This window comes from Symphalangus syndactylus, chromosome 2 (assembly GCF_028878055.3).
Source record: "Symphalangus syndactylus isolate Jambi chromosome 2, NHGRI_mSymSyn1-v2.1_pri, whole genome shotgun sequence".
Taxonomy (NCBI): domain Eukaryota; kingdom Metazoa; phylum Chordata; class Mammalia; order Primates; family Hylobatidae; genus Symphalangus; species Symphalangus syndactylus.
This window is the reverse complement of record NC_072424.2, coordinates 20,484,363-20,510,989: the sequence shown is the minus strand read 5'-3', so window position 1 is coordinate 20,510,989 and position 26,627 is coordinate 20,484,363. Positions and strand designations below refer to the sequence as shown.

Here is a 26,627-nt window from a genome sequence, read left to right as displayed (position 1 = left end):
TTGCTCTTGTTAATATATTTTAACTCCTCATGACATGAAGAAGTGGCCTTTAACATAGAAATAAGAACATGATGTAATTTCTAATATCCTAGGGAATAGGAATTTGTTTTTATTGATTCCCACTTAGCTTTTCACAAGCATCCCTCTTCTTTTCTTAGTCTGGTATTTAATAAAAGGTTTATAGGTTTCTGTTTTTCTTAGTTGGGAGACCAGAATAAAACTAAAATTGCCATTTCCAGTAACCCAATATGGCATGTGTGAATAGGCTGCACACATATGACATTGTAATGTGTTTTATAATCAATGTCTATTTTCTTTCATTGCTCTACCTCCCTATTCAAAATTTAATCTATTTCCTTAGAATCTTGTTTTCATGAATACATTAATTTCAAGAATGTGTATTTTGCACTATGGTTGTAAGTAACTTGTAAAATCAATAAAATGGTTTTTGTTGACTGAACTGGCTATTGAGAACTGAGCATGGCTTCACATATAAGTCCAGCCCTGGGCACTACATTCAAAGTTGTCAGATGCTGTCATAATATAACTCTAAGTTAGAGAAGTAAAAATTCCTTGCAAAGAAAAATTGGGGAAAAAATGTGGTTTAGGTTGAGCTATCACTGCACATACTGAGAAATAAATAAGTGCACACGATTTGCTCTAATCCTTTGCTGCCTCTTTTTTTTAAAACACCAACTAGGCCAGGTGTCGTGGCTCATGGCTGTAATCACAGCACTTCGAGAGGCCTAGGCAGGGAGACTGCTTGAGGCCAGGAGTTTGAGACCAGTCTGGACAACAGAGTGAGACCCCATCTCTACAAAAAATTTAAAAAATTAGTAGGGTATGGTAGGACATTCCTTTAGTCTCAGTTATTCAGGGGGCTGACGTGGGAGGATCGTTGGAGCCTAGGAGGTTGATACTGCAGTGAGCTGTGATTACACCACTGCACTTCAGCCTAGGTGACAGAGTGAGATCCTGTTTCAGAAAAAACAACAAACAAAGAAACAAAACACCAACTAACACAGACAGCAATAATAATAATGTATATGTACAGCTCTGTATTTTTCAAATGCTTTTACGTTATTATTAACTCAATTGATTATTCCATCGTCCAACAAATATCTGAGCAGTTAACTGTGTTTCAGCCAATGTGCTACATGCTGAAGATTCAGTGGTGAAAAAAATGAAAAAGAAAATGGTTCTTGCCCCCATGGAGTCCAATAGGAGAGGAAGAAACTAATAAAAATATCACATAAGCCCCATATAAGAATGACCAACTGATGTTTGACAAAGTTCGAAAGGAATTCAATGGAAGGATACTCTTTTCAACAAATGTTGCTGGAATAATTGAATGTTTATAGGCAAAAAATAACAAAAATTAAAAAATGAACCTCAGTCCAAACATTATACTTGATACTAAAATTAACTCAAAGTGGATTATAGATCTAAAGCTATACAACTTTTAGAAAAAAAATAGGAAAAAATCTTTGTGACCTAGGATTAGGTGAAATGTTCTTAGTCATGGTATCAAAGGCATTATTCACAAAAAAATAGATAAATTGTAACTAACACAAATTAAGAACTTTTGCTCTGAAAACAACTCTCTTATAAAGATAAAAAGACAAACTTCAGACTAGAATGAAATATTTGCACATCACATATCTGAGAAAGGGCTTGTATTCAAAATATATAAAGAATACTTTAAATTCAACAATAAGAAAACAAACAACCCAATTAGAAAATGGGCAAGACTTGAACAGATACTTCACCGAAGAGGATATATAGGCACAAAAGAACATGAAAAGATGTTCAACATCATTAGGCATTAAGAATATGCAAATTATAATGAGATACCACCACACACCTATTAGAATTATTAAAATAAAAACACATGCTGGGCACAGTGGCTCACACCTGTAATCCAAGCACTTTGGGAGGCCAAGCCAGGAGGATTGCTTGAGCGCAGGCATTTGAGACCAGCCTGGGCAACATGATGAGACCTTGTCTCTATAAAAAATTTAAAAACTAGCCAGATGTGGTAGTGCATGCTTGTAGTCCCAGTTACTTGGGAGGCCAAGGTGGGAGGACTGCTGAGTCTGAGAGGTTGAGGTTGCAGTGAGCCAAGATCATGCCACTGCACTCCAGCCTGGACAACAGAATGAGACACTGTCTCAAAAATAAATAAATAATAAATAAATAAAAATTTTAAAAATAAAATTAAAAGCATGGATAAAACCAAGTGTTGATGAGGCTGTGGAGCAACGAGATTTCTCATCTATCACTGATGGGAATGAAAAGTGATATAGCCACACTGGAGAACAGTTTGGCAGTTTCTTATAAGCATACACTTACTATATAACTTAGCAATTGCACTCCTCAGTATATATTCAAGAGAAATGAAAATGGTGTGTTCCCACAAAAACCTGTAAATAAATGTTTATAGAAGTTCTATTTACTTATATAAACCCCAAACCCCTATTTACTTCTATAGCCCCAAACGAGAAACAACTGAAATGTCCTTCAACAAGTAAACAGATAAGCAAACAGTGATACAAACATCCCAAGGGGTGCAACTCAGCACTAGGAGAGAACAAATGACTGCTACATGCAAACAACTTGGATGGCTCTCAAAGGAATTATGCATGTAGAAAGCCATTGCCAAAGGGTTAAACATTTTATGATTCCATTTATATAACATTCCTTAATTTACAAAATTATAGTAATGAAGAACAGATCAGTGGTTGCCAGGGGTTAGGGCTGGGGAAAGGATGAAATTATTAAAAGGTAACATGAAGTCACTTCTCAATTGTGAAAGAAGAGTTTTGTATCCTGATGGTGGTGATAGTTACCAGAACCTAAAATTTTATGAAACTATACATACACAACATTCACGTAAAAAATGTGGAAATCCGGGTAAGGTTTTTACCTGAATCAATAGCACTGTGCCAATGTCAATTCCTAGTTTTGACCATGTACCATGGTTATGGACGATGTTACCATTGGAGGAAACTGGGAGTAGGGTATACAAGAATTCTCAGTACTCATGTTGCAATGTCATGTGGTCTTAACTATTTCAAAATAAAAACTTATATTAGAAACAGCACATAAGTGCATATAAAATTACAATTCTGTTAAGTGCTACAGGGAGAGCTACATGATGCTATGGAAGCCTCTGATACAGGGATTGACCTGGTGATGCAGGTCAGGGAAGGCTTGAAAACGAGCTGAGATCTAAGGAAAGGATAGAGGTTAATGAGGTGAAAAGGGCAGGGAGGTTGAATCCAATTCCCTTGACTTAGGAAGAGTTCAATAAGGTAGAAAAATAGTTCTTTCCATGAACCTCCAAAGCTGAAGCACACAATGGTGCAGATGAGCAGTGAATGCTTCATCTATGATGGGTAAAAAGAAGGGTTCAGGGACCTAGGAAACCCATCAGCTACTGGGCAAATTAGAAGGGTAGGGAGAAGGGAAGCAAGATAGCTAAGAGAGAGGGTGGGGTGAACCCCAACAAGTCAAGTCAGGAGCCCTCTAAAATCACTGCAGGGCTTATTGGGGTATGCTAACCTCTAAATCCCCAACCATGCCCCTCAACCATGGTGAGGGAATTCCCCATCCACAGGTGTTTCAGTCTAAATTCACTTTACCTGACAGGTACAGGGGAGCTGTGGGGAGCAGCCTGTAAGCTGCTTCTGACTCATTAGAGTGTTAGGGAACAAAGAAGAGCAGAAGTCAGACACCTTCCCTCCTTCATATATATCCCTTCCCTTCTCACAGCCATTTCCCTGAGCCTAGCCATCCACCAGGGAGCTTCAGGAGCTGAATGAGATCCACGCTCTGGTTCTCCCATCCAGCAAGTTACACCACCTCTTTGGGCAACAGTCTTCCCCATCATAAAGCAAATCTAGACCAAATGACCTCACAGCTGACTCAATCCTTGGGTTTGTTAATTCTGGCTTCTGGCTTTTTGATATCTGCATTCAAATTGCTCTTTCATTTTTGTCTGCAGTCATCGGTATGAGTACCTAGACAAAGACTGGGGGAAACAGTCATGACTACGTTACAAGCTTCTTTTTAAAGTCATCCACTTGTTGTCAGAGAGTTCAATGGTTATCTAGAAGCTAGGTACAAAGTACATCTGCATTTATGAATCCCTGGAAATAATCTTGTTAGGTCAAGTACAAAGAATTATTTTACTAGCTAAGTTCCAATGAAAAGGAGAAATTGGATGTACCATTATATAGACTTCCAAACTAAGAGAGAATTTAAATTTTCTCTTAACAGTGATTTGACTGAGCTAATATTTATACATTTAATAAAAGTTTCAACATTTTAGTTAAAATGCTATTTTTACAGTAGTCTTCTGCTCAGAGAGATTTAAATTATATTCATTAGTGGTGTCATGTTCAATGACTGAAGCCATAACATCAGAGTGAACCCAACTGATGGGCAGAAATATATTTGCTTAACAAAAAAAGAGCAAAAGAGACGAAGGCAGACACGAATAGGAAGGGTTTTGTTTTGTTTTTTAGGCTGACAGTTCTTCCCTCCAAGCAAATTATTACTTACCTATCCACCCAGCCTGATAAAATAATCACAAATATTTTGAATGCCTGCATTGAAAGATGGATTTAGAACATTCAGTGCTCACAGTGGCAGAATGGTTACGTATGGTTTCATTTGGACTTGCAGCCGACCAAAATATGGGTGTTTAAGCCTGTGGTGCAGGAGCAGGAGCAACTAATTGATCCCACTTAGGAGACAGACTGTGAATAATGGGCCATTATATTTTGATGGGACACACAATTGCCTTGAACTTGTCAGAAGTTCAGGTGTGGGGATCCAGCTACCTGGGGCAGTTGCTGGAATGTGATGGTTTGCGTGCTCCTGATCACGCTTCTGTCTGCTGCACCCCTTGTAGGGCCCGGCTCCATTTCACTGGAATAACTCACCTATTCGTGAACAATGAGGTTCAAATTGTACTTTTCCTTAACACAACATTAACTCTCAAAGAGCTGGAAATTCAGCACTCGATTTCATGAGCTTAGATTGCAAATCAGTCACTGAGAACACTATATGAGCAGTAATCCCATTAAATATATCATCTTGCAAATATCTAAATCCAGTTAATTAACTTGTATTGCAAAAGAGCTTGGAGATACAGTTTTCAGAGAGCAACCATATATTTTAGGGCCCTAATTATACTTAAAGTAAATTTCAGCCTCTACTTTTTATAAAAAATAGGTAGAAAACTGCCTTCTAAGGAAAAAATGGATTGATGGAGGGCTACGTTTATGAGATTTAAACAGAAAAGATATTTAAACATTTCAAAAATTAACTGCTTTCTTGCATAAACTTTTTACTTGCATTGTTGGGAGATTTTTTAATAAAAGGATTAAACAAAGCCTGCTATTTTAATTAAAATTCATAGCAATACAATGTCATCTTTGCAATGGTTGTAGAAATTAACTAGCTCATGAATTTCGCCATCCTTCAGAGTTCATAATAATTTGACTTTGGCATGATATCCAAACCCACATGATATATAGATTTTAAAATAATCACAGCAAGGATTTAAAAATAAAAATAATAATTTCACCTAGTGAAAATCCCATTACTGAGTTAGACATATATGACAACAATGGCTTCATAACTTCTCAGTGATCAATAATTGCCTGGGATGCATACACAGCTCTGTGTAGCCACATGTGTGTATGTTGCATGAAATTTGCATAAATTGAGTGCTTTGCATAAAATTTGCAGAAAACTCTGTAGGTGTACATTTATGTGTGTCTTTCTGTCTTCTGATACCACTCACTCACTTCATGCTTGTTTTGAACTAGCCTCATACCACCCACCAAAAAAGTGGATCTTCAGTGGTATTTGTCAGTAAAATAAACCCTCTTAATATATGCTTTGCATTATGTTTCATGAAAAATCCACACCCTTTAAGTGCGAAATTCAAGACTGACTTATTTTGAAATAGTTTAAATTGTGGTTTCTCTAGAATATTGTTCAATGCAGACATAAAAAAAAAAACTAGCAATAAAGTATATGAATACCTTCAATATAAATAGTGCTTTTCTTCCAGATAGTTCAAATTTTCATCCTATGTATAAATCCATTCATATGTATGAAGAATATATACAATAAAATCTTTTAAAATCTCAATGCCAATTGAAGACTGTGGCAGATAAAGTTTTTAAAAGATGTCAACAGGACTGGATTTATTCATGCTAAAATCCATGACCCCATTTGGGGCTTCATGATTCGCTGTTCTGAAGAATAAAGTTTCAAAAATATTCAGATTCTTTCTAACAATATCATTCTCTCTATCCAAATGTCACCAACACTGAATATACCATTTTTATTAGGAAACTGTCTTATTGGATACTTATACCAAAACTGTTTTGAGGAACTTATTGTAATCATTAATACACTAGAAAAATAAAGAATTTAGTTGATCACACAGCCTTTTTTAGGGACTCTGCAACTGTTATCTACATAAACTGACAAGCATCTAACTCCAGAAAAAGGAAATCAATAAATGAAGTTTCTCGTTATATAGCACAGGCAGGTACTTGGGGTAGGTTGGTAATTTCAGGAAAATGTGGGCTTGTCTCAAGAAAACTTTTGGAGACGACCTCTTCACACCCATCTCCTAAGTGTTTGCTATTAACTGTCCAAGTGCTATTTAGCATTGTATGTGAATCATCTCATGTTTTCCTTCTAACAGCTCTGTGAGGCAATATCTATTATTTACTCCATTTTACAGATGAAGAATTCTAGGCTTAAAAACCTGTAATCTACTCAAAGCCTAAGACCTAGCAAGTTATGAGGTGGAAATTCAAATGGAAGCCCATCAAACTCCAAAACTCATACTTTGAACTGATAAGCTACACCCTCCATGAACAGAATGTCCTTTACCCTTAATTTTGTGGTACCCAATTTTGATTTTATAAACTCACATTAGAATTAGGAATACAAGGGTGTGGTTGTTTGGTCATTTGTTACCCAATGGCGTGGAGGTGGTTAGAATGATACATCTCATAGGAAACAGCGTGTCCATTGGCTGAGCTTGAGCAGAACTTTGGACATGCAAGCTTGGAAATGCCACTATAGCAAATGGTGGGTGCACGAGGAGTTCCTTACTGGTAAGTTTCCCCATGGAGGCCCATACATTGCTTGTTTTGATATCTTTTACGTGCAATGTGGGAAGCACGGTGCAAAGCGAATTTAAAACTCTTCGGTTCATTTTCAGGGCTGAAGTTGTGTCTAGTGAAAGGGTTAAATGCCTCCCAGGCCTCCCTGCTTCCACTCTCTCCTGGATCATGTTGTCTAAAAGCAGGGCTCCCTGCACCACAGCAAACCGAAGAGGTACCCTAATGACAGTATAATTAGAAGTATCATTGTGGTAATGATTCTTTTCATGTGGAGCACAGGCTGCACAGACAAGGGCTCTTCATTCAGCTAATTCCACCTGCCTATCTTTTTTGCCTCTCCCCAGCCTTTTCCCCTAGGTCAGTAGCGCAGGGTTAATACCAGGTGTTTGACAAGTCCTCAGACTCGGGGCTCATCAAACTAATTAAAGAGAAACACATCCAAATTCTAGTGAATTATTTTACTTTAAAAAATGCTTCCCATTCATCTGGCTTGGTGAGTTTGATTAATGAAGACGACAAAGGAGCTCTTGTTCCTGCAACCCACAACCACTTGGTTCGGGTTCAGTGGGCCCAGGGAGAGGCATCCATGCCTTAATCTGGTCTTTCTTTCCTACTTAAAAATCCAAAGGGTAGAGAGGTTTCTGATTTTATCAGACCCGCCAAGGCAGGAAAGGAAAGACAAAAAACATCTTGATGCACTAACTTAGCATAGCCAGAATTTATTTGTTTAACTTAAACAACCCTTAGAGGACTTCCCTTGTTTATTTGCCACACATAGGGTAATCTAAGACATTAGGAAAGCACTAGATTTGTCAATATATTTAATATCCCTAAAACTAATAAACTTCTGAAGCATGTCCTTCAGAGGTTTATTCACAGCACCTATCACTCAGTGCTTGCTCAGACCTTCCTACAGTGTTACCAACTCTCTGAGCATAGACTCATTGGTGATATACACAATGACCGAGAACATTCAGGGTCTAAATTTGGGGAAGAAAAATGAAGTTTTTGATTCTTTTTTTTTTTGAGATAGAGTTTTGCTCTTGTTGCCCAGGTTGGAGTGCAATGGCGTGATCTCGGCTCACCGCAACCTCTGCCTCCCAGGTTCAAGCAATTCTCCTGCCTCAGCCTCCTGAGTAGCTGGGATTACAGGCATGCACCACCATGCCAGGCTAATTTTGTATTTTTAGTAGAGACAGGGTTACTCCATGTTGGTCAGGCTGGTCTCTGACTCCCGACCTCAGGTGATCCGCCCACCTCAGCCAGTTTTTGATTCTTAATGGGAGTAATTTTTTTAATCAAAGGATTTTTAATTCTTATAGATAATTAGGCATCAAAAGTACATCTTGAATGGAGTTGTTTGCTGCATTAGCAAGATATGTCTGCATATTAACTAAGTAAAGCATTTGAAGATAGATTTGAGCATTTAGATTAATTTTAGATTAAAATGCATATGCTTCTGCCAAGTTAAAAACAAAATCCAACAGAAAACCATAGTAATAAATCTAATATATTAAATAAAGCATAGATATTTAATATGCTGCTTTTAGTAACATTAACCAAATTCATCATGAGATTAGGGCTTTAAAACCCATAAGCCATAAATACCCTCCCCAAGTCCCCAAACCCTAAAATGCCAAATTATCCAATCCAATATATACCCCTTTGGTACTGAGACATTAAATGACATTTTAGAATTGTCTTTAAAATAATTATTCAGGCACTTGAACATCATTTTTAATTCCATCATACATTTGAACCTACAATTTAAAAGACAGACATTTTCTTTCAACAAGTTTCTCTTAAAATTTTGAGTTTATTTTTGTGAACTTAAATTTATGGTGATTAAAACTGTTTAATGAAAAACATCCTTTTTTGAAGCACACATCCAGTCTTGTCAATACTGTCTCACCAATTTTGACTAACAATAAAAATTATTTTATGTCTGAGAAATGAATTCATACTTGTGAAGTTCAATAATTTCCAAGTTTAAAGTTTACAGTTTCCAAGTTTTAAGTTTAAGCACTAAGTCCATATGCAGATGACTCTCTTTTTTATCCAAAAAGAAGAAAAACTCAATAAATAGATGGTAGTAAAATGGGTTCACTATGGGCAATGTTTCCTATGAGGCTTTGGGAAATGTTAATTCTGCAGGATATTAATAAGTATTATTAAAAGATTAAAAACAATTATAAAAATTGTTTTGCTTTAACCCATTATTAGAAATATTTTCAAATATACAGAAAAGTTAAAAGGGTAAATAGCTTAAAAAAAAAAAACCTGGTAAACAAAGTTAAGCTGGTTTCTTCACAACAGGACTTGTCAGGGCCTTTAATACACCAATGTACACGGGCCGTTTCTAAGAGGAGAACAGGAGATACATCGCGTTCTAAATCAATTTCTGGCATCCTGAACATTTAGTGTCCCCTCTAATGTACTTGAGAAATGCTGATTTACAGCAAACCCAGAGGTTCTGTCATTTTCATTTAAAACTCTACCCCCAAAAGCAAAGAGCCTGGTGCCAAACAAATTTATAAGAAGAAAGATGCTTTAAAAAATCGTGGTTTGGAAAATTCATCGGCAATTTGAAAGATTCACAGTGTAAAGTTTACAAAAGAATTTGGAGGCAGGTTATCTTGCAGTTGATTTAAATATGCTACCTTGTTCTAAATTGCTAACCTCTCCTTTCTCAAATGGACTCATGCTCTAAAAACCACGCAAGGATTTGAAACTGGCAAGAAAATAATCCAAATGAATAAAGGTCTTGTTTCTCTTTAATCCTACCATTACCTTATGAAGACTTTTTCAAAAAAAGTGAAATGTGGCAGTGAGTTTTTTTTTTTCAATTTAATGTGAACCTTGAAGGTAGAATTGTTGATGGTTAAGTTAGCCAGAGGTTTTAGCAAAAATTATTTTGAAATTCTCATTTAATTCTTGCTCAACAGTAAGAACCCAATCAATGCAAAATGTCAAGTCCAGTGTTGTTGAATTTCCCTGCTTCTTTTTTAATGTTAAGAATTGGATTTTGGAATGCATGGGTTTTCACATGTTAATGTTGAAATTGAATTCAGTTGTGAGCACTTTGTAAGACAATAAGAAAAGTATTATCAAAAGGCAGTTGTTAACCTTTTTGAAAATTTTTAGTATTGTTTTGTTTCACTTCTTGCTATAATCCTAACAAGCACAAACTCATCTCCGTTAACCCGCCTCTTAAAGAAATTACTAATATCTAAAAAAAAAACAAAGCTTATCCTTCACTCTTATTTTCATACCAAAATAGTTCATTATTTTTTTTCCAGAATCTTCTTTTACCACCCTAGGGAACAAAATCCCAACTATGGATTCAAAATGACAGATTTTGTGGGTTTTACTTTTCAGAGATGATGTCATTTGTGGGGAATTGTTGGGTAAACCATACACTCTTTTCAGAAACCTGCAATTACCTCTCTGAATAAAGAGATCAATGTCATGTTTCTAGAAATAATGGCTAATGATATGTCTCTCAAAAGGAAGTGGCGTTATTAATTACCTCACTGTGAACACACAGTTTATAGACAGCTCAGAGAGCCACTCGCCCAATTAAGTATAATGACTAAAGCTACAGTTAGTCCATCTGTACAGCCTTCTAGATTAACAAGCCTGCAGCTTTACAAGAGTTGTAAGGCTGATATGCACAGAGAGGAGAGCCCAGAGGCAATACCTGGACTGCCTTGGAGAGTTGGTATTATTGCACAGCAGCGGGGAGCCCACACCCCTTATTTTTAATCACTCAGCTTTGTTTGGATGTGAGCTACGTTTGTATTGATCGCCCCGCCCCAATTTCCATGCCAAAGTGCATTAATTATATTATATATTTAAGTATATATTTGTATATTAAATATATGTTTAAATGTGTATGAATATATAAAATTGTAACATTATGTTTATATACTTATATATAAACTATGTAAGTATAAATATATAAAATGTTAAATATTATATTTATATACTTATAAACTATGTAAGTATAAATAATATATAATTTATATGTAATTATATCAAACATACATATATAATAGATGTAATTATATCATACATTTATAAATATATTATATAGATAATTATATAACTACACATTTATGTACTTATATAAAATGTTGCACAAAAATATATTAATACTCATTAACATATGAAGGTGACAAGAACCGCACATCATAACCCAAGGGGGTCAAGGTTAAAAGAACTGACCTCTGTCAAGAATAAAGACCTGGAAACTTTTCAATGATATATACCTATATATGTGTGTGTATATACACACACATATAGGCATCTTTATTATTATTCAATGACCTCATTCTTTCAGGTAGTAATATAGGCTGATTATAAAGCCCCTGCACATAAATCCACATTTTAAAATGAACTTAATTCTTCTAAAGGATATACTGCTCCTTTCTACCCTACCATCAATATAATTTATCATAATGGTCCTCGTCTGTTTGCTTCTACGTTTTTTCCTAATTGGCTCCAGGGGCTGCGTATTGAGCTCTGGGGAATGACAAGGGATCCTTAGGGATAGGTTGGTAGGTACCAAAAGGGAGCGGACACCTGGGACCCAGGACCTGGGCCTGACCCTCAGGCTTCCAATGACCTAGGCAAGCACCAGGATTACCTCTGACAGGGGCTGTGGCTGGACCCCGGGGACACGTCTTGGGCTGTCAGAGAACTGAGAGTTCCTCAGCTGCCCTTGGCCATCCCGCTCAGTGATTTATGACTTCCACAGGAACCAGCCCCTCCCCACCCCAACCTGGAGATAATCCCACCTCCTCCTCATGGTTTGGGTGGATTTTTTAAGTGTCTGAAGTCCTGCTATGATAAGCAGGGGCCAGCCTGACACCAGAGCACGCACAGAATGGCCCGCGCTGTGTCCTCACCAGCAGAGAGCGACACCTGCCCCGCCAGCTGTTGCTTCACTTCGGGTCATTCAGAAGGTCGGAAAACATGCTGATTCACCCAAACAGGTGACTGTGCAGAGCTCTGGACACTCTTGGCAATTTCCAACTTGTTCTTCAGTTTTGGGGTCCAAAGGATAATTGCAGCCTTCAGCTAATTACAGCTGGACCCCTGAGCCTGCCAGAGTTGTTTTTGGTTTTGTTTTGGTTTGGTTTTGGTTTTAAGCACAGTCACCCATTTCCATGTGTTTCTTCCTCCATTTGTTCACAAATACTTATGAAGCAACAACCAGGTCCCAGGCATTACTACCTATGAGAAGAAATGATAAGGCCAGATTGGAATCTCACCTTCACCACCTACTGACAGTGACCTTCAACAAACGACTCAATCTCTATGAGCCTCAATTTGCCCAGTGGGCAAAATGGGGTCAATATTCTCTAATGTCAAAGGGTAGCTGTGATGATTACATGAAATAAAATACTAGATGTAAAGTGCCTGACAATTTGCCTAATACAGTGGAGGTCCTCAGTAAATGTGTGTTCCCTTCCTTCTGCTCCCAGAAATTGGTCAAAGTATTGTGCCTGTTTGTCACTAAGAGATATCACATCCCGCAACTCAGGGAATGCCTATTTGTCACTAAGGATGAAGATGTCACACTGCACAACTCAGGAAATGCCGGACCTTCCACAGCTCCCACCTGGGCCAAAAGTAACTCTCCCTTTAAAGGTAGGTAGGCAGCAAAGGTTGCAGAGGAGGAACTAGGGATATTGTGTGTCTGTGTGTCAACTGTGTTGTTCCCCTCAACTTCTTGTCATGAAACTGTCCCTTACTGCTTTATAAAAGCCCAAGCTTCCATTACAGAATACGGATTTAAATTATCTGTTACATTTGAACATGCATAGAATGAACATAACCCAAATTCCTCTCCTAGAGAAACATTTGCATGTGTGGACCAGGAGACCTGAGCAAAATGTTCACATGCAGCATTGCTTCTGGAGCCAAAACGAGAAACAGCTGAAATCCTAAGGGCAGTATAATTGATAAGTTGTGGTATAGTTCTTCAAAGGAGTACTATACAGCAATGAAAAGTAATGACACGTATCCATATATGCAAATCTTAGAAACATAAAATTGAGTAAATAAAAGCTTGTCACAGAGTAATACAGAGGGTATGGCTTCATTTATATACAGGTCAAAACGTGAAATAATGCATATTCCCACTGCTTCAATTGGCTAGCCTAAGAAATGCATATATGTATATTTTAGGGAATGTATACATTAGTGGTTAAATTGTAAGAAAAGTAAAGGGATGCCAGTCACAACATTCAGGGTAGTGATTGTCTCTGAAGGAAGAAGAAGGGCACAGGAGGTGAGGAGGAGGGAGAGTTGAATTGGTAACATACATTCTTGAGCTGGGTGGTGAGTTCACAGGTGTTAATTTCGTAATTATTGTTTAATCTGTATACGTATTATATATACCCATGTGTATGCTATGTTTTATGATAAAATATTTTAATGTTCCCCATTATATGTGATTCTTGGGAACCCAGAGTTTGTTAGCTGAACAAACACGTACATAAAGACATACAATAATGTTTATTATAGCATAATTTGCTGAATTAAAAAAGGAAGCAACCAAAATATTCCAGTTTAAAAATGGTTAAAAATTTATGGTGCAATAATTTCTTATAAAGAGTCCTTGGCTACCAGTTTTAAGAATAGGAGGCTAGAAAACTAATGAATCTCTCAGCTTTCAAAACTCAGGGGACAAACTGGACTAGAAATTAAGAAGGAAGATTCCTCTTGCTGTTTGGGCTATTTATTGGTCAGAAATATTAATTTAAATGTGAGTTCTCTTTCCATCTCTAGCCACATGAGCACAAAGCAAGTAACGCTATGCAAATGTTTTCTACAAATGAGTTATTCCTGGCAGAGGCTTTGACATGGCTTTCTTTCTTGAATAACTTACATAAGCAAAATAACTAGACTTTGAATCAAAAGTCTTAAGCAAGAAATATGGCGGCTGCCTCTCCCACCAGGATGGAGGTTGATGGGAGTGCCGGAAGCCCTAAGCAAGAAATCAGATCAGGCAACAGCACTGTACTAGGGTTCTCTTTCCTGTTCTTCCACCCAAAGCACCTTCCCTGGGCACTAGAAGGTCAAGTAGAACACCACATCAGCCTTGGTACGCTCACAGCTACCTGGCCTTCAAGTGTTCATCAAGGTTAAGATGGGAACCCAGGCTGCACAGGCATTCTGCACTTGGACTCCCTTTGGGTCAGGCATCTTTACATCACTGAACAATGACAGCCAAGCCTTTCTTCCAACTGCCCAGCTCACCTTTGCATTTCCCCCTCCCCCTGCAGATTGGCAGAGGACCCTAGGATAACCTGGTCTGGCAGCCACCTGCTGGCCAACAGGTCTAAGATGAACAATCCTCCACAGTCTCCATCACTCTCTTTCTGAGATCTAAGGATGGAACCGGCTCTTCTGGGTGTTTTGAACCATCTCTGGCTCACAGAACATCAAGTCCAGCCTCCAGCCACAGCAACTGTGAGCAGCCTGCCCATGTTTTATATGGGAGTGCAGCAAGGCAAGGCTCCCCGAGAGCATCCTACTGTAGAAAACATGATACTGAGTCATCCCAGATCCAAGCATCCAAGCATTTACTTACTCATTCACTCAGCAAATACTCAGTGAGACCCTACTGTGTGCCAAGCACTGCTCTGGTATATGCTGGTTGCTGATATACAAGGTGAATGAGACCAGTACAGTCCCTGGGAAGATGAGCAAGCCAGTAGATAAAAATTACACTGTCTGTGGCCAAGAGCTTGGAAAGAAACAAACAGGAAGCTGAAATAGAGAACAATCAAATTGGGTAATAACATACTTTAAGTAGGGGGCTGGAGAGACCCCTCCACAGTGCCCTGTAAGTTAGGAAGGATAAAAACAAGCAAGCATGGAGAAGAAAAAGAGGAGAAGGTCTTCCCAGAATTAGAAAGAGAAGATCAAATGCCCGGAGACGGAAATGTATGTGCATAAAGTATCTGGATAAACTGAGCCAAGCCCATTGAGGTGGAGAGGAGTGGGCAAGGCCATGCAGTCCCCCTTCCACAGAGCACAGATCCGCTAGCCCAGCATGTGAGTCTAAAGACTACGTCAAGGCCAGGCACAGTGGCTCACACTTATAATCTCCACACTTTGGGAGGCGGAGGTGGCAGGATCACTTGAGCCCAGGAATTCGAGACCAGCCTGGGCAATAAAGCGAGACCCCATTTCTACCAAAAAAAATTTTTTTTTAATTAGCTGGACATGGTGGCATGTGCCTGTGGCCCCAGCTATTTGGGAGGCTGAGGTAGGAGGATTTCCTAAGCCCAGGAGGTCGAGGCTGCAGTTAGCCATGATCATGCCACTCACTCCAGCCTGGGTGACAGAGTGAGACCCTGTCTCTAAAAAAAAAAAAAAGTAAAATAAAATAAAGACCATGATAGCCAGTCCTCTCCTGTTCTTGCCAAATGACATGGGCTCACATCAAAGGACCAGTTCTCTGTTCAGCCTTACAACAGACACACTGGCCAGTCCAGTCCAGGCTCTGCTGCAGGCCCTGGGACTTGCTGATTCCCATTTTGATGAAATTAGCCTCCTTCAGGGCCCTGGTAGTATACTGTCAGTCCAAGGATACCCTATTTCTGTCCAGAAATGTTATTTGGAGAGTAGGTGTTCAGGGAAAGCAGTTAGATTGGCCAGTCCCAAAGGTCAGGAGTCCCTCAAGTCCCTACTTACTCATAATAAATTCCTGCTATGGAAACTGAGAAGTAAGAAAGCATGCAGTCATCTCAGGCCATCCAGAAGGCCTTGCTTTGCGGAAAACTCAGTGCGGGCCCAGTCCATCCATCTGGCCAGCTGGAGATTAGATAATTCCAAGAATATCAAGCTGTGAACAGAGGGAAATGAAGGGATCTGTCTGGCTCACAGTGCAGATGGAGAAAGTAATGCTTTTCCAATCAGACTCAGACCCTTCTGCTCTCTGGTTCTGTGGCTAAAATCCAACGGTCAACTATGGATGAAAGAGCATGTCAGCCTAGAAGTTCTTGATGAGGAGAAGCTAACAAATGCTAACAGCAGCTTCAATTTCTATTATATTTCATATATATATATATATATATGTTTAAAATCATACCATAAAATAAAACATAGCAGAAACTTTTAAACCACCTGTAATCTCACAACCCCAACATATTTTCTTCTGTATACAGTTACTTCTAGCCTTTGCCCTGAAACTTCTCTACATACTTGTAGTCATGTCTGCACATACTTGTGTTTTTAAATTTTATATTATATCATAAACACTTTTCCATATTCTTCCCAGCCTTTATAGTTAACATTTTAATAACGGCATTATTATACTACCGCGTAACTGTACTATAATTTATCTACGCAATACTTTTCTTTTGAATATTTATATGACTTTGGTATTTTACTATGATGGACAATGAGGCAATTGATATTTTTATGTATATAACTTTTTCCTTTCACATATTGTTGGAAATTTGATATTATTAAATTTTTAATACATTTGTTACCATCTCTCTCCTTTTCAACTGCCCATTACTTCTTTTCTTTCTTTTTTTTTTTCTTATGGCTCCAGCTCAAAGGACCATTACTTTTCTTAGAGTCACTTCTAAATGCAAGTGATCGTGAAGCTGCTTCCTGGTGAAACATCATCTCCCATGATGACCTGCGGTGCTAAATATACAGATGGTACTTCAGCAAATTTCCCATGCAGGCTCATCTGAGATGTGCTTTTGCCTTGTGCAATAGAATTTGGAGTGAAGGTCTTCTGAAGTCACAGTTCTTGCAACAACCTTTCTCTCTTATATCTAGCTTCTCTCTTTAGGCAGCTTCATAGAATGAAAATGTAACCCTCCCTTGGGAGAGAGAGAATAGGAAGGGGCTTGTCCTTAGACAACAACAGCCTGTCACCTGGAAAGGAGCTCTGACCTAGAGAAGCGCAGTGTGACATGCAAGTTGAAGTCACTCCAGGAAGCATGTTGTGGCCTATGGTTCTGCATACCCTGGTGTGTTAGTCTGATCCAGCTGCTATGGCAAGATACCATAGACTAGTGGCTTATCAACAACAGAAATTCATTTCTTACAGTCCAAGATCAAGTCCAAGTCCAAGATCAAGATGCCAGCAGATTGATGTCTGGTGAGGGCCTACTTTCTGGCTCACAGACAGCAACTTCTTGCTATGTCCTCCCATGGTGGAAGGGGCAAGTGAGCTTTTGGGGGGTCTCTTTCATGAGGGCATTCATCCCATCATGAGCTAATCACTTCCCAAAGGCACCACCTCCTAACTCCCCCATCTTGGGGGATTAGGATTTCAACATATGAATTGGGGGTCGGGAGGGGATGCAAACATTCAGACCACAGCACCTGGGACAGGCTGCACTCACTTTTTCTTAATCTGCTGAGGTGGAGGCAGTCACCCCTATGCAGGCTCAGATAATGATACGCAAACTTTATGACTTTTAAATGCACATTTAAGGAACTCTTAACATTTGCAAACAAAGACACTGAGAACAGAAGTGTTCTCTTAATGGGGGCTTAGAGAATTTTTCTTGCAGATTTTTATTTTCTTTTGTAGGAAAGTTTTAAAATAGAGATAGGGAGGAGGTTTGGGGGGCAGAAAGCACCATTATCAAAAGTTTCACCTTGGACAAGTCTGTTAAGATTATCTAGTACTATTTCTCGCTCTCCTAAGCAGAGCGGGTACAAAGTTACAGCTGTGGCAACTTTGATAAATCTAAAGAATGACATTTCTGAGAATGACTTTTCTCAATCTAGCCATAACCATCAATGAAGAATTCATGTTACTATAAAATAAAAAATGCCAAGGAATTCACTTCTTTACTGTCAAATTGAGATTTGATGGAAGAAACAGCCAGGCAATTAGTTATATTTAGAAACCATGCATCTTGACTTTGAAGTTAAATGCATTTCCCTGTGGCTTTATATTGGGAACAGCCTTTATTAAATTCAATTACTTTTCCCTCTGGTCTGCTCCATAAAGGTGCACTCATAGAGGAGGATGGCTCTTAGCAGAAATGTTTCCACTGGAAAAGATGGTGATCAAGTGGGTTCAGTCACTAAAAAGAGTTGGTCCTTTATAAGCAAAATGCCAGATGAGAAGGTGTGTTTCTGGTGTCTTCAAGTTTCACCACTTTCTCATCAGCCAGTAAAACAAATAAAGAAGAAGTAAAAATAGGAGAAGGGTCTCTTTATTTTCCATTTTGTCTTCTTCTTGCCTGTATCCCTACCTAAGACCCTTCCTCTTTCCCAGAGGGGTCATCTCAACTCATCTACAGCCCCTTGGACCATGTGATTACTCTCAAGATGCTCCCAGAGTTATCACTTGTTGGCATTGGAGAAAGCCCTCCACAAATGGCCTGGAAAGATAATTGGAATGAAAGCATTAATTCTAGATCCATCTCTGTCTCTAGCCATATGAGACTTGATCATTTCTGCTTCACGAACCTCATTTTCTTCATCTGACCAGCAGGCAGGCATAACAACTCTTGACCTCCCTATCCCATATAACTGTTATGCGGATCAAACAAGATGGTGAGATAATAAACAAGTGATAATTGCAAAGCATTGGTAGGATTTTTAATAATAATTTATGAACTATCAAATGTCTGTCATTTAAAATAAACTGTCACTTTGTTTAATAATTTTCTTGTCCAAGTGTGCTAAGTTGTATCCTATTATGAGTAGAGAATGATTATTCTCTCCCTAAGTTACACAAGCACAGTAAAAATCTAACATATTATTTGGTTAGAAAGTGACTGCAAAAGTTGACTACATCATCGGCCAATCAGGTGGCAGCTCTCAATGAAGGCATTTTTCTAACCAAAAGTATAATGTATTTCTGTAATAAAATTACCAATTTTACAAGTCCCAGGCATTGCTTTAAAATTGGTTGTATTAGGATCAAAAGCTTCGGTCCCACCTGGGACCAATAAGTGGGCTGTTTCTTTCAGAAATGTCACCTACTTCAGCCCCAATCCTATAGTTCTGGCTTAGTGAAATTAAGAAGCATGAAAAACACAAGGCAAGCTCAAAGACCTCATAGAAGAATTACGTAGATAAAATTCAATATTACAGAAAGGTAATTTTCCTCCAAGCTTGCCACAGAAAAGAGCCAAGATTATAACTGCAATCTTCCTGCCTTCCACCAGTCAGGCACTTTTAAAGCTAGATTCCAAAGCTCAGCACCAAAATCAACAAAAAGTGGCATGCCTCTGCAGCTTGGTTAAATACCACTGAATTTATTTTTTCAGATTCAACATTGTCCCCTCTCAGTTTTCATCATTGATACTGTGGATGTGAGTTCCAGGCAGCCTTCGTTTCATCAGATGTATCACTACCACCACTTAGAACATGCCTAATGACAGAAGATCATAAAACTGCCACATTAGGACTTCAAGTGAATGGAACACATCCTCTGGCACTTTCTTTGGGTATACTGGGCTCGGCAATTCAGTGAGCTTTAAAAGAAATGAAAAACATAGACAACCAGATGTGTCAATATCATAGCACAATGATTAAATCACTGAAGAGTTCTGTGTACTGATTTAGACAAGAGATCAAAGTGAGGCATAGGAGGTGGTTCTGAGCTTACAGTGTTCAGAGTATAGTATGACCCATATGGAAGATGTAACACAAGGTGGTACATCTTCATTATCAGATGATTATATTGATTGTCTATTATGAGTCTATCTCAGATCCTGGAAAAGGACATAGTAAATCTGCTGGTTTGTAAGCTGCACTAGGAAAAGGGCTATATTTGTCTTGTTAACTTATTTGTAGAAAGAAGCACAAAGTCAATATGTACTAAATGCATAGTAGATGCTCTATAAATAAAACAATGAACAAACTATTGGTGTTTAAGGTAACAAAGTACAAGTGTTTATTAGCAACTTTCTCCAAACTCTAATGATGAAAAAGTACTAAAAAAAAAAAAAAAAGGCAAACTCGCATTGCTCCTAGAAACTAAGAAGGGCACCATCACACTTCACCCCTAATCACCTAAAGATGTACAAAATTACTGGAATTCAATGTTTGTTTACAATTTTCTTTAAGGTAAAATGTATAGACAGTGACATGAAAAAATCTTTAATGTACCATTCAGTGACAAGTATATGCACCTATATAACCCAAACCCCTAACAAGATAGAAAACATTATCAACTAGAACAATTCCCTCATGACTCCTAGGCTTCTAAATCAATCTCCCTCTGACATTTCCAGAGACAACTACTATTCTAATTGTTTCTATCATAAATTAATTTTCTCTATTCCAGAATTTCATATAAATGAAATTATACAATATGTACTATTTTGTACAAGGCTTCTTTTACTCCACAAATCATTTTTGAGATTCAACTATCTAACTGCTTCTTTTAGTAGTTTGTTTCTTTTCTTTGCTTAGTAATAGTTTATTTGTATAAAGATTGCAGAATACAAGGTTAATATACAAAAGCCATTTGTTTTTCTATATATCACCAAAAACACTGTATCATTTACATTAGCACATTAGTACCCCCAAAAGTTAAATACTTAGGGATAAATCTTACAAAGTACAAGATTTATTTGAGAAAAACTACAAAACTGTGATAAAAAATCAGAGAAAAATTAAATAAATGGAGAGATAGTCCATATTCATGAATAAGAAGACACATTATTGTCAAGATGACAATCTTCCAAACTTCATCTACAGATTAAGTGCAACTCCAGTTAAAATCCCAGCAAGTTATTTTGTGGATGTAAACAAACTGATTCTAAAGTTTATATGGAGAGGCAAAAGACCCAGTATAGCCAACACAATATTGAAGGAGAAAAACAAAGTTGGAGCACTACCTCACTCCAGGACTTACTATAAAGCCACAATAATCATGACCGTGTGACTGGTGAAAGAATACACAAATAGATCAATGGAACAGAACAGAGAGTGCAGAAAGAGACCCACATGAATACTGACAACTGATCTTTGACAAAGAAGAAAAGGCAATACAATAGAGCAGTAATAACCTCTTCAAGAAATGGAGCTGGAACAATTAGACATACAAATGCAAAAAACAAAAAATAATTTAGACATAGACCTTTTACCTTTCACAAAGATTAACTCAAAATGGATCATAGACCAAAATGTAAAGCATAAAACTATTACATTCCTGGAAGGTAACACAGGAGAAAGTCTAGAAGACCTTGGGTATGGTGATGCCTGTTTAGATACAATGTCAAAAGCACAACCTATAAAAGAAATCATTGATAAGCTGAACTTCATTAAAATTAAAAATGTATGCTCCATGAGAGATACTGTCAAGAGAATGAGAAGAAAAGTCACAGTCTAGGAAAAATATCTGCAAAAGATTTACCTGATAAAGGATTGTTGTACAAAATGTACAAAGAACTCTTAAAATTCAACAATAAGAAAATGAGCAAGTTGATTAAAAATGGGCAAAAGATCTGAACAAACATCTCACTAAAGAAGATATAAGATGGCAAATATACATATGAAAAGATGTTCAACATAGTATGTTATTGGAGAATTGTAAACCAAAACAATGCCATACTACATTACATACCTATTAGAATGTCCAAAATACAGAACACTGACACCAAATGCTGATGAGGATATGGAACAACAGAAAGTTTCATTCACTGCTGGTGAGAGTCCAAAATGGGAGTCTCTGGAACACAGCTTGGCAGTTTCTTACAAAACAAAATACACCCTTACCCTGTGATCCAGCAATTGTCCTCCTAGATACTTACCCAAATGAGTTAAAAACTTCTGTTAACACAAAAACCTGTGCTTAAATATTTATAGCAGCTTTGTTCATAATTGCCAAAACTTGGAACCAACCAAGCTGTCTGTCCACGGGTGAGTGTGAATAAACTGTGGTATATCCATACAACAGAATACTATTCGGTGCTAAAAAAAAAATAAGTCTATCAAGCCATGAACAGATATGAAGGAACCTTAAATGCATACTACTAAATGAAAGAAGCCAATCTGAAAAGGTGAGAAGGCCATATACCATATGATTTCAACTATATGATATTCTGGAAAAGGAAAAATAATGGAGGCAATAAAAAGATTAGTGGTCGCTAGGGGTTGGGGGAGGGAAGAATGAGTAGGCAGGGCACCGAGGAGCTTTAGGGCAGTGAAATTATTCTGTATGATACTGTAATAGTGGATACATGTTATTATATATACATTTGTCAAAATCCACAGAACGTACAACACCAAGAGTTAACCCTACTGTAAATAAACTGTGGATTTTCAGTAATAATATATGTCTATGTAGGTTCACTAATTGTTACATGTGACTGCTCTGGTGCAGAATGTTGATAGTGGGGTAGGCAATGCATGCGTAGAGGTGGAGTGGTATATGGGAAATTTCTGTATCTTCTCAATTTTGCTGTGAACATACAACTGCTCCAAAAATAGTTTATTTTAATAAAGTCTACTTTATTTTTCATTTTTTATTTTTTGAGACAGAGTCTCACTCTGTCGCCCAGGCCGGAGTGCAGTTACGCAATCTCGGCTCACTGCAAGCTCCACCTCCCGGGTTCACGCCATTCTCCTGCCTCAGCCTCCCGAGTAGCTGGGATTACAGGTGTCCGCCACCATGCCCGGCTAATTTTTCGTATTTTTAGTAGAGACGGGGTTTCACCCTGTTAGCCAGGACTGTCTAGACCTCCTGACCTCATGATCCGCCTGCCTCAGCCTCCCAAAGTTCTGGGATTACAGGCGTGAGCCACCGCACCTGGCCAGTAAAGTCTGCTTTAAAAAAGCCTGGCCTCAGTCCTGAAGGGAACGCTGGCAAGGTATTTATAGCAGGCTTCTTTCCTTTAGTAGGACTTTGCCTCCTAAGCATCATGAGTCTTTAAGAGATGTTATTTTGCTTTTAGAAGCTCCCAGCCTACCCTGTCACCTTCTCACACCACATCAGAATTTAGTTAACAGTGGAAAAACCCGCTGTGTGCTTGAATTCTCCATGCAAATGCCTGGTTTATCTTTCCCCAGGAGATTCCCTCTACCTGGGCTGAGACCAGGCCTTAGCCCATGCTCAGCCTTGGCAAATGCACCTGGGGAAGAAAATGATGGAAAATAATTACCTCACCTTGAGCCATTCTCCTGGGTAGGTAATGGTGTCTCTGCCTTTCTTGAAGTGGTATCGCTTGCCTTCTGTGTTGTTATACAATGCTGCTCAATTTTTTTAAATCCTTCTGAATTATATTACAAAAGTCACACAGTATTATAACATCAGTAACTACTTACTATGATCAATCAGCTGATAATTCTATTTAAAGTGCATAATTTTTCACAATTCTTTTAGTTGGAATGTGAGCAGTTATTTGAAGACCACTGGTCAAGCTAACATAATCACACTTCAGAGAAATACACTTTTTCAACGATTTAGAGAAAAGGTGGTGAGGTGGTAGAAAATTAGTCTTAGACAAGCAAAGGACTGAATGACCTAACCAACAGTATTCTTATCCATAGAGAATTTACAGGATTACATTATTGTATGTGTAATGATGAATCAGAACAGAGATATGCAATGTCATCTAACAAAGACAAAATGTCTCCTATGCCTTCATTGTTTGACTGTAACCTAACTAAATCTATTACCGTACATGAATTATGAGTCAATCAAAAAAAGTTGTGTAGTCATAAAAACCAGGACAAAAGGAGGTCTACAGAAGTCAAGGTAGGAGTTCTGTTTGCCAAATATTTTCTGGCTCTCTCTTTCCAAATACATAGTAAAACTGCATTTTCTGGCCTTCCTGTGGTTGAAGTAGAGCTATTTAGTTAAATAGCCAATTTAATTTGGCCAATAAGTTGTGAATAGAAATAATGTGCTGCTTCTAGGCTGGAAGATGTAACTAGATTTTCTAGAGACCTCTTTTCTTCTGCCACAGCAACCAATAACATTCCAAAGGGTGACATCTCCATCAGCCAGGATCCTTGAGTAAGAACATCTCAGAGAAGAGCCCCAAACCAACCTATGGTGGACAGACAGCAGAAGGATGAAATAAGCTTTGGTTGTTTTAAGCTCCTGAGATTTGGAGGGTAGTTTGTCACTGCAGCATAACCTTGCTGATACTAATACGGCATCCATACTCTCTAGGACAGAGCTCCCTAAGGACTTCATCAGTTCTTAGGACTCCAACTGGTTTCAGGAATGAAAACTGGGTATCTTAGAATATCTTAATGTCATAAAACATTCAACTCATATAAATGACTCCCCTTTCTCTGATCCCATATACATCAAGCAATCTTCTCATTACAATTGTTCATTGCATGTGCAATGACTCAAGAGAAAAATACTAGTTTTTGTGAGACTGGCTATGGTGAGATACATCTTTGCTCAGGGGCTGAAAAATCAGATTTCTGAGTCTGGAAGAAGCCAGGTTGCAAGGAGGAAAAAAAGCTCACTCAAAGTGGCTTAAACAATAAAGGAACTTATTGCTGACATAACTAAAATATTTTACAGGCATGTAACCTGCAGACGCGGTCTGATACAAAGGTTCATGGTGTTCTCTGAGGCCCAGCTATGTTTCTCTGCAATTCTCTCGGCTCTGCTCTCCCGTATGGCTTTGCCTCAGGCTGACTTCTCTCAGAATGGCAAAATGGTGGCTGCTGTGAATTCCAGGCTGTGATAGTTAATACCGAGTGTCAACTTGATTGCATTGAAGGATGCAAAGTATTGATCCTGGGTGTGTCTGTGAGGGTGTTGCCAAAGGAGATTAACATTTGAGTCAGTGAACTGGGAAAGGCATACCCACTCTTAAATTTGGATGGGAACCATCTACTCAGCTACCAGCGCAGCTAGAATTTAAAGCAGGCAGAAAAACGTGAAAAGGCTAGACTGGCTTAGACTCCCAGTGTACATCTTTCTCCTGTGCTGGATGCTTTCTGCCCTTGAACATCAGACTCCAAGTTCTTCAGCTTTGAGATTTGGACTGGCTTCCTTGCTCCTCAGCTTGCAGATGGCCTATTGTGGGACCTTGTGATCGTTTGAGTTAATACTCCTTAATAAACTCCATATATATATATATATATATGTATATATATGGAGATATATATATACACACATACATATACATATACATATATGTATATATACACACACATAAACATATACATATATGGAAAATCCATATATATACACACACACACATATAAATGTACATGTACATATACATATACATGTACATGTACATATGCATATATGGAAAATCAGAGTTTCTCTATCATGAAGCCTTTTGTTACCCATAAGTAACCCCAGGAGTTCATGACAGGGTAGGAGGTCACAGGGTGGGTTGTCACTGGGTACTTAACATTTCCCAAAACTGACACAACAAATAGCTGGTTCCATTGAAGTCCAGTGTGCAGACAGCATTATCAGACAGAGCACTGGCTCAACTCTGATCTACGTATTAGAAGACTATGATAAACTGGCTTTACAGAAGAAAGGAAACTTCCACCAGTTATGAAGCCACAGACATCATACACCACTCAGGGCTCAAATCACTGGGGCCCAAGCGAGGTGCCAAGCAAAGATCGTTTGGGGTTCAGGTATAATAATACCAGCTTAGGGCTTCAGGAATTAAATAACACCCAACTTAAGGAAGTGCCATGTCAAATGAGATAACACAGGTGTGAGCCATGAATGAACCACACAGATCTGTGCACGTTTCAGCGTTGGTGGCCGCTGGATGTCTCATGGTTGGCAGAACCTTAACCCTTGTGATTCTGAGCTCCTGATCACCTCACCCCAGCCCATCCCCCTCATAGTTCCTCCTGTCTCACTCATCTCAGGCCTGGCTCCTCAGCCCATGTAGGTGCTCCATTTTAAACAAGAGTCATTCTGGATGTTTCCCCCTTCTCCCTCACTGATTTCCATATCTAGTACCTGAGCAACTACAGTCAGTTCTGCCTACAAAATTACCTCCAATCTACCCATGTCATCTCCACCTTCACCCCAACAACTGTTATCCCTCCCTGGACAACAGCAATACCCATCTTGCTTTTCTCCTCACTTCCCCTCTCACCCCTCCAATATTTTCTCCATGCTGCAGCTAGAATAATCATTTTCATATCAAAATTTGATCTACCACCCCATTTCCATGCTTAAGATGCTTCAAACGCTTTGCAGTATATTTCAAATAAAATTCACCTTCTTTACCATGGCCTAGAGAGCCCTGCATGATCTGGCCTCTGCCCACGGCTCCATGCCAATCAGCGGCCCTTGTCCCAGCCCACATCCCTAATGTGTTCAGTTCTCACTCTTGGGGTCTTCAAAGCTCTTTTGTCAGCCCACTACTCATCCTTCAGTTCCCAGTTCAAATGTCACTTCTCCAGACAGGCCTTTCCTGACCAGCCAGGTTACCAGATAAAATACAGGATACCCAGTTAAATCTAAATTTCGGATAAGAAACGAATACATTTTTATTCTGCCTA

General features: G+C 38.5%; 1 protein-coding gene across 2 annotated transcripts in view; it reads right to left on the bottom strand.

Annotated features, from left to right (window-relative positions):
* RAB11FIP2 (RAB11 family interacting protein 2) overlaps window positions 1-26,627 on the bottom strand; it is a 108,410-nt gene that overhangs the window by 16,870 nt on the left and 64,913 nt on the right. The window lies entirely within an intron of this gene.